The sequence below is a fragment of the Bombus affinis genome, chromosome 2 (genome assembly GCF_024516045.1).
Source record: "Bombus affinis isolate iyBomAffi1 chromosome 2, iyBomAffi1.2, whole genome shotgun sequence".
NCBI lineage: Eukaryota > Metazoa > Arthropoda > Insecta > Hymenoptera > Apidae > Bombus > Bombus affinis.
In genome coordinates this window covers 10,899,948-10,909,039 of record NC_066345.1, presented here as the reverse complement: position 1 = coordinate 10,909,039, position 9,092 = coordinate 10,899,948, and the positions used below count along the sequence as shown (strand labels likewise).

General features: G+C 36.4%; 1 long non-coding RNA gene across 1 annotated transcript; it reads right to left on the bottom strand.

The window, feature by feature from the left end:
- Positions 1-3,111: 3,111 nt before the first annotated feature.
- Positions 3,112-6,197, bottom strand: LOC126928993 (uncharacterized). The gene is made up of 3 exons (XR_007717039.1): positions 5,754-6,197; positions 3,570-3,634; positions 3,112-3,422 (listed from the first exon to the last, which is right to left on the bottom strand). It is a non-coding gene; the product is annotated as an uncharacterized LOC126928993 (long non-coding RNA).
- Positions 6,198-9,092: the final 2,895 nt, after the last annotated feature.

The window sequence follows — 9,092 nt, the reverse complement described above, 5'->3', positions numbered from 1 at the left end:
TGCTTCTCTGAGTTGCTTGGATGACTCTCCTTCTTACTGTGATGTTTCGTGAGTGGAAATTGGGTTAAAGACGTTGCGCAAAATGCATAGTTTGGGGATTTTAAAGCTTCCTTCTTCTGTGAGTCTTTTGAAACAAGTTGAAATTATGGTTATTATGGTTTAAAGAGAAACTTATTATATTTTGCAAATTAATTCAATTGTGAAATAATATTTCCTGGAGAATGGAAATTCAATCAAAGCCATTTCTAAGAATAAATATGAAAACCTTCTATTATTTCTTCGGAATAACTATGGATCTCTTGATTCAAAGGAACTTTAATGTACCTTCAAAAAATTGTAAAATAATTTCATTTGGATAGCAAAAATTGAATCAAAATTCGAAAATTATGTATAGAAGATACCAAATCTTGCTTACTTTCGTTACATTTTTACAATCATCTAAGATTTCTTATTGTTTAATACAGCTCCATATTGCAATATAGCATACTTAAAAATTCACAAAATTGATTAAAAACAAACTTGCAACAAAAATTCGCCGGATCCTCTTCATATGTTAAGCAGAATCTTTCTTATCAAGTTCTGTATAACGACAAGGGTTTATCAGCCAGCAGCAATTAGCGGAGCTAAAGCAGCATCCAGCCCATCATTGACACAAATCTAGAGAAGCTGATCATCGGGAAGTCCCGGAATAAGACTAATTAATCGATTACCGTAAATCGTTCACGGCTCAGCCATAAAATCCACGCAGCGTTTAATCTGATCACGCTCTCGCGAAGCAGCAGCGCGACCGCAAATACTCATCGTCACGTTCCGGGGCTTAAGGGCGAACACGCGCAGGTGGATCGTGCAAAACACCGTGAAACTTGGCCGTGTTTGCGTCAACGAACGAGCTCGAAAGCATTTAGACAGTGGAAAACACGGATGTATATTTATACGGATGAAATGGAGTGATTAAGTATCGATTGTAACGCGAGAGGAAAAAACTGTAGTCGCTTTTGAGTGCCAATCGTTAGATGGAATGGATTTGTTGCTACAGGAACTACCACGGATATTGCATTGAAACCCAACATTGCTTCTAGCCAAAAAGTGGAAAATGTGATTATTGTTCAACGAGTAAATTGGAAGCTTATTCGTACGGTAGGTATTTGTTTGTATGTTTACTTGTTTAACTGGAAAATCATGTTGCTTGTATATTTGAGGTAGTAGTACGTGAAACGATGTTTACGCGGTAGGAATATGCATACATTTACGGACAGCTATATTTTCCACGAAATTTTGTCAAATTCATCATTTTATCGCAACACTAATTTACATCGAAATCGCGAAATTATCACAATTCTACTTTAAATCGAAATTAACGTTTATTCGCAACTTTAATAGAAAATACAAAATTCAGACTATCTAATATTAGTAAAAAATTCGCGATTTGTCTAATATGATTGTAAACCGACTCGTACATCGACCAAAGAAAACTTACTACGACTACAAATACTAAAAGTGAGCATAGTAACAAAATAGTAACAAGAATAACTACCCATGCTCTAGGTGAACCAGAGGATAGGAAATCATTAGTAGTTGCTCTCTTGAATGGCAATATGCCGAGCCTCTTCAGCTTGTAGCCTCTTCTTTCTTCGTGCGCAATACTCGCTGAAGCTTATATCTAGGCTCGAGACTTTTTCATCGAAAACGAAAATATAACTTGTGACGGTGAAATAAAAATATAAATCGAGGAAGCTGATTCAGATACACGGAGATGACAAACGATCATAGGCGATCGTTGCCTGTTCGTAATATGCATACTCGTGCAATATGTGTACGTTCGTTTCGAAACCCATTGCGTGACCGCGACCATGAAATTCGAAAAATCCATAGGCAAAGCTAGAGATGAGTTTTTTCACCTGTGACAATTTCATTTAACACCTAAGTTTGGCAAACAACTTGCATGCTAATTTACATATCATTTTCCTGAAAGTGACTGACGATGGCTAGTAATTATTATGTGATGCAATAAAAACATCGGTATAAATCTCAACTTTTAATTACAAATGTGCGTCTATTCATAATAGGTAAAGTACATATATCTTCTAAACTGTAATATCTGATGTAAAATTACTGGAATAGATAGCATAAAATTTTAATAGCATTATTGGAATTTAGTAAAAAAATTAATAATATTACTATTTATAGTCCTCACTGTATATTTAATTTTATTCATTACTTAAGCTATAATATATAAGAGTGAATCTAGCATTAATATTATAAATTGAAATTCAATTACTGGTTATAAAATTTGTTAATATGCAATAAAACTCGGAACGATATAATTCCACAGCCTAGCCACATATACACACAACGTGGAAAATACATCTTATATAGTATATTAACACATCGTCAGTCGCTGAGACTTTGTTAAGCTTATAATCTATGATCGTTGTGCCCATCATCTCTCGCCTATGTAACACGTGAGTGAGATCTTGACAATGAACATGGAACGGTAAAACCTGGAAATCCTGAGCTAAAAAAGTAATTATTATATCTTGTATACAACGGTCTATTGTTATTCTAATTTAATTTTGCATTTTCTCATTTTATTTCAAATTATATCTCTAATCTATTAACTCAAACAATTATTAAAATTCTAAATATTATTATAATTCTTAATATTCAAAAAAAAAAGTAAGTGGCAAAGAGCAAAAAATATATAAATTATCCATGAGAAAGAAAACTAAGATTTAATGTGATGGAATAATTGACTCTAATTGAAAATTAAATATTAATTGAAATAACCTCAGGCGATTCCTTTATCAAAGCACATTTTCGAAGATACGGGAACAGCGTTCACACTTTGTTGCTTTGATTGAAATCTGCCGGTCGCAAGATTTCTACTTGCACATTTATTTAATAGATTATGTACGATATTAAATACGTCACAAAAAGAAACATTAATATTTTTATATGTCAAATAATATTGAAATTTATAATAGAAAAGATTTGAATCGAACTATCGAAATTGTTTAATATTATCATAAAAGAGAAGATAAAACTGAGAAATCTTTATTTATTTATTTATATAAAAATATCAAATATATTCTAATTTTACAAATAACTATATTATATTACTATTGTTATACAAAAACGCGGTGTGCAAGAAGACCTAGCTGAACTAATAAATTAGACACAGAACAAAAAAAGTATTCACAGGTTTAATAAATACCCGTGGTTACTATGCTCACAACAAATTCTATGTAATGCAACCAATCACTCGTGTCGCTTCGGACCTTTCGTCCTACGACATGATTAAGTGATCAGAGGAATAAAAACGCATGCGACTCACGATTAGATGCGGTGGATGTTGTCATCGACGGTGTTATGGCCCAGAGGAAGTCATCATAGTAACTGTCATCTCGCAAGAATCATCAAACCTCAAGAAGAAAGTAGAATTTGTAAAAAATCTATTTAAAAAACCACGGAGTATTAAAATTTATTTTTAAACATATAACAATAACAATTAAAGCAAGATATAAAAGATAAAATTAATTGAAGCAGATACAAAATGCAATGGTATTTACATTTTTGTTTTTAGAGCATGGCTAGATCCTTTTCAATAACAAAAAGTGGAGAGGTTGTGTAAAATCTGCAACAAAACAGAATATGAATTTAAACTATCACTTGAAAATGTTTGAAATCAAAATATACATATCAGGAATAAACTGTGTCGTGCCTAATAAATAGTCGAGAATGCTTGCATCAAATCAAAACACGACAGCTAAACATGCCTGGGAGCATAACAACACTACGTAACAACACTACGTAACAACAGCGCGTGACTGCGTTGTAATGTGTCCAATCGTGTTTTAACATGAAAAATCATAACGTTGGTATAGAAAATCCACGATCGAAATGTATAAAAATAGGACACTTATTACAATTTCTTCTTTAGATTTTAATGAATTTACAAAATCTAATGAACCAGCTTTAAATTATTTCTTTAATTTATTTCTAATAAATTTATTCGAAATAAAAATGATTTCTTTAATCTTCTTTACTTTGATCTTAGTACTCCGAATATTAATCATATTGATCGAATATATGTCAATTGTGTGCTACATTATCAATAAAAACTAGATATATACCTATCCTAATTATACATTGCCATATTTGTTTGAAGAATCATCGAATGAGCCATTAATCATCGCGGCATTCACATTTCTAACGCCTACTCCTGTCGTCATTCTCGTAATCAACAATTATTAATCCGTATAACGGAAAAGCAAAAATTTATAACGTGCACGACTACAGCAAATTACGTATATTGAAATGGAACAATAATCGAAATCAAATGCTGTCTCAAAAAATGACAATCCACGCTACCGGTAACACTAACCTTTCAAAATATGATCAATTAATATATATACGTCTATATGACAATGTTTAACAAATTACTATGCAAACGCGTAATAAGCAGACGAGGTTAATACTACTGTATAAATAATTAGAATAACGATGGAAATAACTAGAAAATTGAACCCACTTGGACATTTGAACCCACCAAGTACACTTGGACATTCGATCAAACTTACTTTTTGTTATACATATTCCATGTCTCACTCCAAGCATATCACTTTTACGTCAAATGTCTAGACAGACTCGAACCAACAAACAGACGTACCATCCTCGAACAATTTATAACTCCGATATATTGCGATAGGGAGTATAATTTAAACCAGGTAAATCATCGATCAAATTCACTGTTACGTTGATCTATAAACTTCATATGGAGTGAAACATCAAGTTCTTGAAACCCTCCTCGTCTTTTTTCTTACAAAAAAAGAGGTTTACGTCTCCTCGTTACAGTTTAAGAGAAATGCTTTTGGTTTCGTTTTTTGGAGTTGAAACTTTCCTCGAATCCGAGACGATTATGGTGGAAAAAGCGTATCTTTTATATAGAGAATAATAATCCGAGCTGAAAGAAGGTAAAAACGACGCTCTAGGGGAGAAGAGGTGTTTCATCATTCGGCACGTGTGTACTCTACGGGAGCGTCATTACCAACTGGCCTCGTTAAAAAGTACACGTTCGCGCTGGATCAATAGCGAGCAATGAGGCCGGGACACCTTGTTAATCTCACCGCTGGTCACGTTTCTATCCGCGCTGGTCATCGTCAGGAAACATAAAACGCCATGTATGAAAGCAGATTTCTCCCCTTTTCGCCTATCTCGGCTTAGTCATGACGATACCCGTCTTCGCGAGGAATTTGTACTTTCTAAGATCTCACGATTCTCACGTTCAAGATATTGATTTTAGAAATCCAGGTAAAGTAATTTCATATCTTTGAATTGAACTTAATCAAATCTAAAGTTATGTCCTCGCTGAAACAGGTATGAAACCTTATAAGCGCATCGTTATCGAATAATAGAAACCTATTATACAATACAAATTAGCGGTGAATGAATTTTCACGATTCAACAAAAATTCGGAATTACATGAGAGAAAAAATAGTACTGAAAAAGGAAATTAGTCAAATCCTAAGAATTCCTCTTTATAACCAGATCAAAAAATAGAATTTGATAAGACTGATTTCCTAAAAGAGAAACTTACAAATGAAATATTACGTCGAGACGTATTGCTCTTAATAATTTACTACAACCACTAATCACGTCTCCATGTCCACATCATTCTCAGACAACAAAAATCTCGAAAAAGTCGCACATCAAAGAAAATTCGTATCCTGTCTCATCCACATTGATAAACTTACGTCGCAACGTCTCTGTTCGAGTGTAATCTCGCCGCAGAATTAAGCGGCAAAAAGTTGCCGTACAAACTCCACCAGCTTCCTAGATGCCCCCAGGTTCGGATGGCACGATGTATACGCTTCCCCTAACCGGCTGTCCGCCGTGTGTCTCGCGAGTAGTAAGCAGCAGCCTGGCTACACGTAGAGTCTTGTCACCGAGCTGGAGGACTGGTTAGAGAGGAGTCGCTTATCGCGAGCAACGATCTCACTGACAGCCGCCAATTAAAACATGCTAACGAGCTGCTGATCTCGCGATATCTCGAAGCGGGGCCTAATTAAACTCCCGCCACGCGGGCGGGGTGCAGAGGGGCATCGGCGAGGAACGACAAGACAGAATCTACGAGATCTCGGTGTGCGCCTAGACTTTATCGTCCCCGCGGTCTCCACGGCGATCTCTCCAAGCCCCCCCCCTCCAGCTGAACTTTAACAAACCTATTTCCAGCACAGTTCCTCCAATTACCAAGACACGTCGAATCAACCCGGTAAAAGTGTACTGAGAAAAGATGTACCGATGCCAGTTGATGGCAATAACGCCGAAAGATTAAGGAGATGAAGATACTGCTGTTGTTTGTAAAGTACCTTTGACTGTTTATAATGATTTCATGGAAGATTTGAATGTGCAAACGTTCGAGATATTCAGAAAGGAGATTAATAATTTCCTTCGTAAAATTTTGTTTAAATCATGAGTGAATTAATTTGTATTCGAAACATGGGGATTATCGATGCAATTTAAAGTCTGTGGTCGATGTATAACAGCTGTATACTTGACTTGAGAGATCCGTAGGGTTTATGGTTTCCAAAGAACAAGGGGATTCCCCTTGCATTATCGTGCAAGATGATTTGTAATTCTTGGTGGGGTTATGGAGGGAACGTCTTCGCCGCAAAATATGTATGAGTTAAGGAAGAAGAATAACATCTTTGCCTTGGCCCCTTCCCTTCAACAGGGGTTGAAAACCGCTTTAGAGTTCGAAACACGTGAGCTTAATGTTTCCTTTTCCCCTTGCGAGACTCGTTACTTTTAGTTAAGGCTACGTCGACGTGTTATTATACTACCGCCAATTCAACGTTGGTTATCACTATCCGATAACCTGTGTAGAACGTTGTACAAAATATTCCTTCACCTTTAAGGATATTATAGTTGGAATTTTTCTTGTATATATTATACTGTATCGTTAAATACAAAATTAATTAACTTCATAGATATTAAGCTTTGAAGTTGGCACTAAAACTATCAGTCTATAATAACTATTTAGTTATTATGAAATATTTTAATCAAAATATTTACTGCTTATAATTAAAATAATACGATAAGAGTGTGTATAAATATTCCTTGCCCACGTTACACGTTTCGACATATTGATAAATTAATCCTCCTACTTTACGCTTCGGCTTTATCCTTCGAATTTAATCTCCAATAAAAATACATCATAAGTTGCACCTGCTCGGGGTCCCAAAAAAAATTCTTCATCCAGTGTATAGAAGAAACTTCATGAACCCATACATTCACACATTGACCACGAAGTGTCAACCTATCTCCCAGCATCCTTCGTTCCAAGCTCACCTATCCACGACAACTTACATCGTCGCTATTTACTTATCAAAACCAGACGTTATCCGGAATCAGATCGCGAATTCACCTCCGTCTCTACGTCCACCACTTTACGAGCTATCCGTCCTCGTTATCGGCGTCCCGTCCAAGCGGCGTTCGCCAACCTTGCACCAACGCCCTCGATTTTATCTCGGTAACATGCCCACTTTCCAGTAACAAATCTCGTGCTTCTTAAAAAAATCTTCTCAACCTGAAATCTGTTCCCCTTGAACAGTATCTCTGATCGAGTATCTTCTCGAATCCAGCTCAATAACGATCCTCCTTGAAAATGCAAGTACAACGTATCTTTACTGAAAGCCTTTAGACCTTTTCATTACATAAAGATGATGAAATAATGGAAGATCTTATGGAGGCCTTTTTTATTGTATAAAAATAATAAAATGTGGAAGTTATGACGAAATAAAAATTATAGGTAAAAGTATACTTCATTTTTTGTTAACCACTCGTGATTTATTCATCGCTATCAACATACTACTTAATTCATCTATCGAAGCCAACCATATTCCTAATCTCTCCACATTCACAGTAGAGCATCAATTCCCATGCATCGTTTCTAACCTAACAGCCACTCAGCGGTTGAAATTCGAACGGTTTCGTTCCTAGAAAGAGGCGTGGATAGAGGGTTACTCGCCATCGAGTAACCAGCCTCTCTGTTAGCAGTAGGATTTTGGAACTAAGCCCAGGTTTGCCCAGACAGATGCACCCACTTGCCGCCCTTAATAGCACGGCTTACGCACCACGTTGATCGGACAAATCTACCGCGCCTCCTTTCATTCCTAGAATCTCCCTCGCAACGAAACTTCTTTCACCGATTGTTGCGGGATAGACTTTCTCTTTACCCAGTGCCCAAGGGCGAGCTCCGCCTTTTTATTTCAATCGAACCGCGACCCCAGATACAAGGATTAGTCGAGTTAATCGTTCGTCGATTCCAGGTTCAAGTGAGGAGTCGAATTTCTCCTGAGGAATCTCACATTCAGAAGCAGGGATGAAATTGCTACATAGGGACGCAGAAAATAGCAATCAGGATAGTATATTGCCTGTTTAGCTGTCTTTGCCATCAAATATCCAATGACTTACGGAGTTGTTTCGCACAATAATTTGACAAATTAGGAATCGTAAGTTACAGGTTCTTGTTTTACAATTTTACAATTTTATACCAAACAAAATATTATAGTTAACTGACTTGTCCGTCTCAAGCGTCAACTGGCAGACGGCAAGTCTAAATACTATTGTACAGTATACTATTCGATGACGTCGTAATTCTTACTTATAGACGAACATCATTAATTATTATATATTACTCTAACGATAAGCTAGCTATTTCTCCAGGTGGTAACTCTAGAAAATCGCGATGTCATCCACATAGCCTGGTGCAGCCCTATCCACGACAGGAATGTTTTATAAGCCGATGCCTTCTTCGTATAGATCACTAAGATCTACGTCACGAAACAGGGAGAACGTAAGGGCATCCCGTTGACGTTGAATGATAAATCACGCATCGATCCCCAATGACGTTCCTTCTCCATCTGTATACACGTCGTCGTGAAACGAACAACGATTCGCTGTCTTTTCACGTCATTCAGCGGAATGTTTCATACCTGTCCATATAGAGGAGGATATCGGTAGCTAAGAATTACCAGGGTACGTCATCGTTGCTACTAATTATCTGCACACGCTTCCTCGTGCTTCGTCGT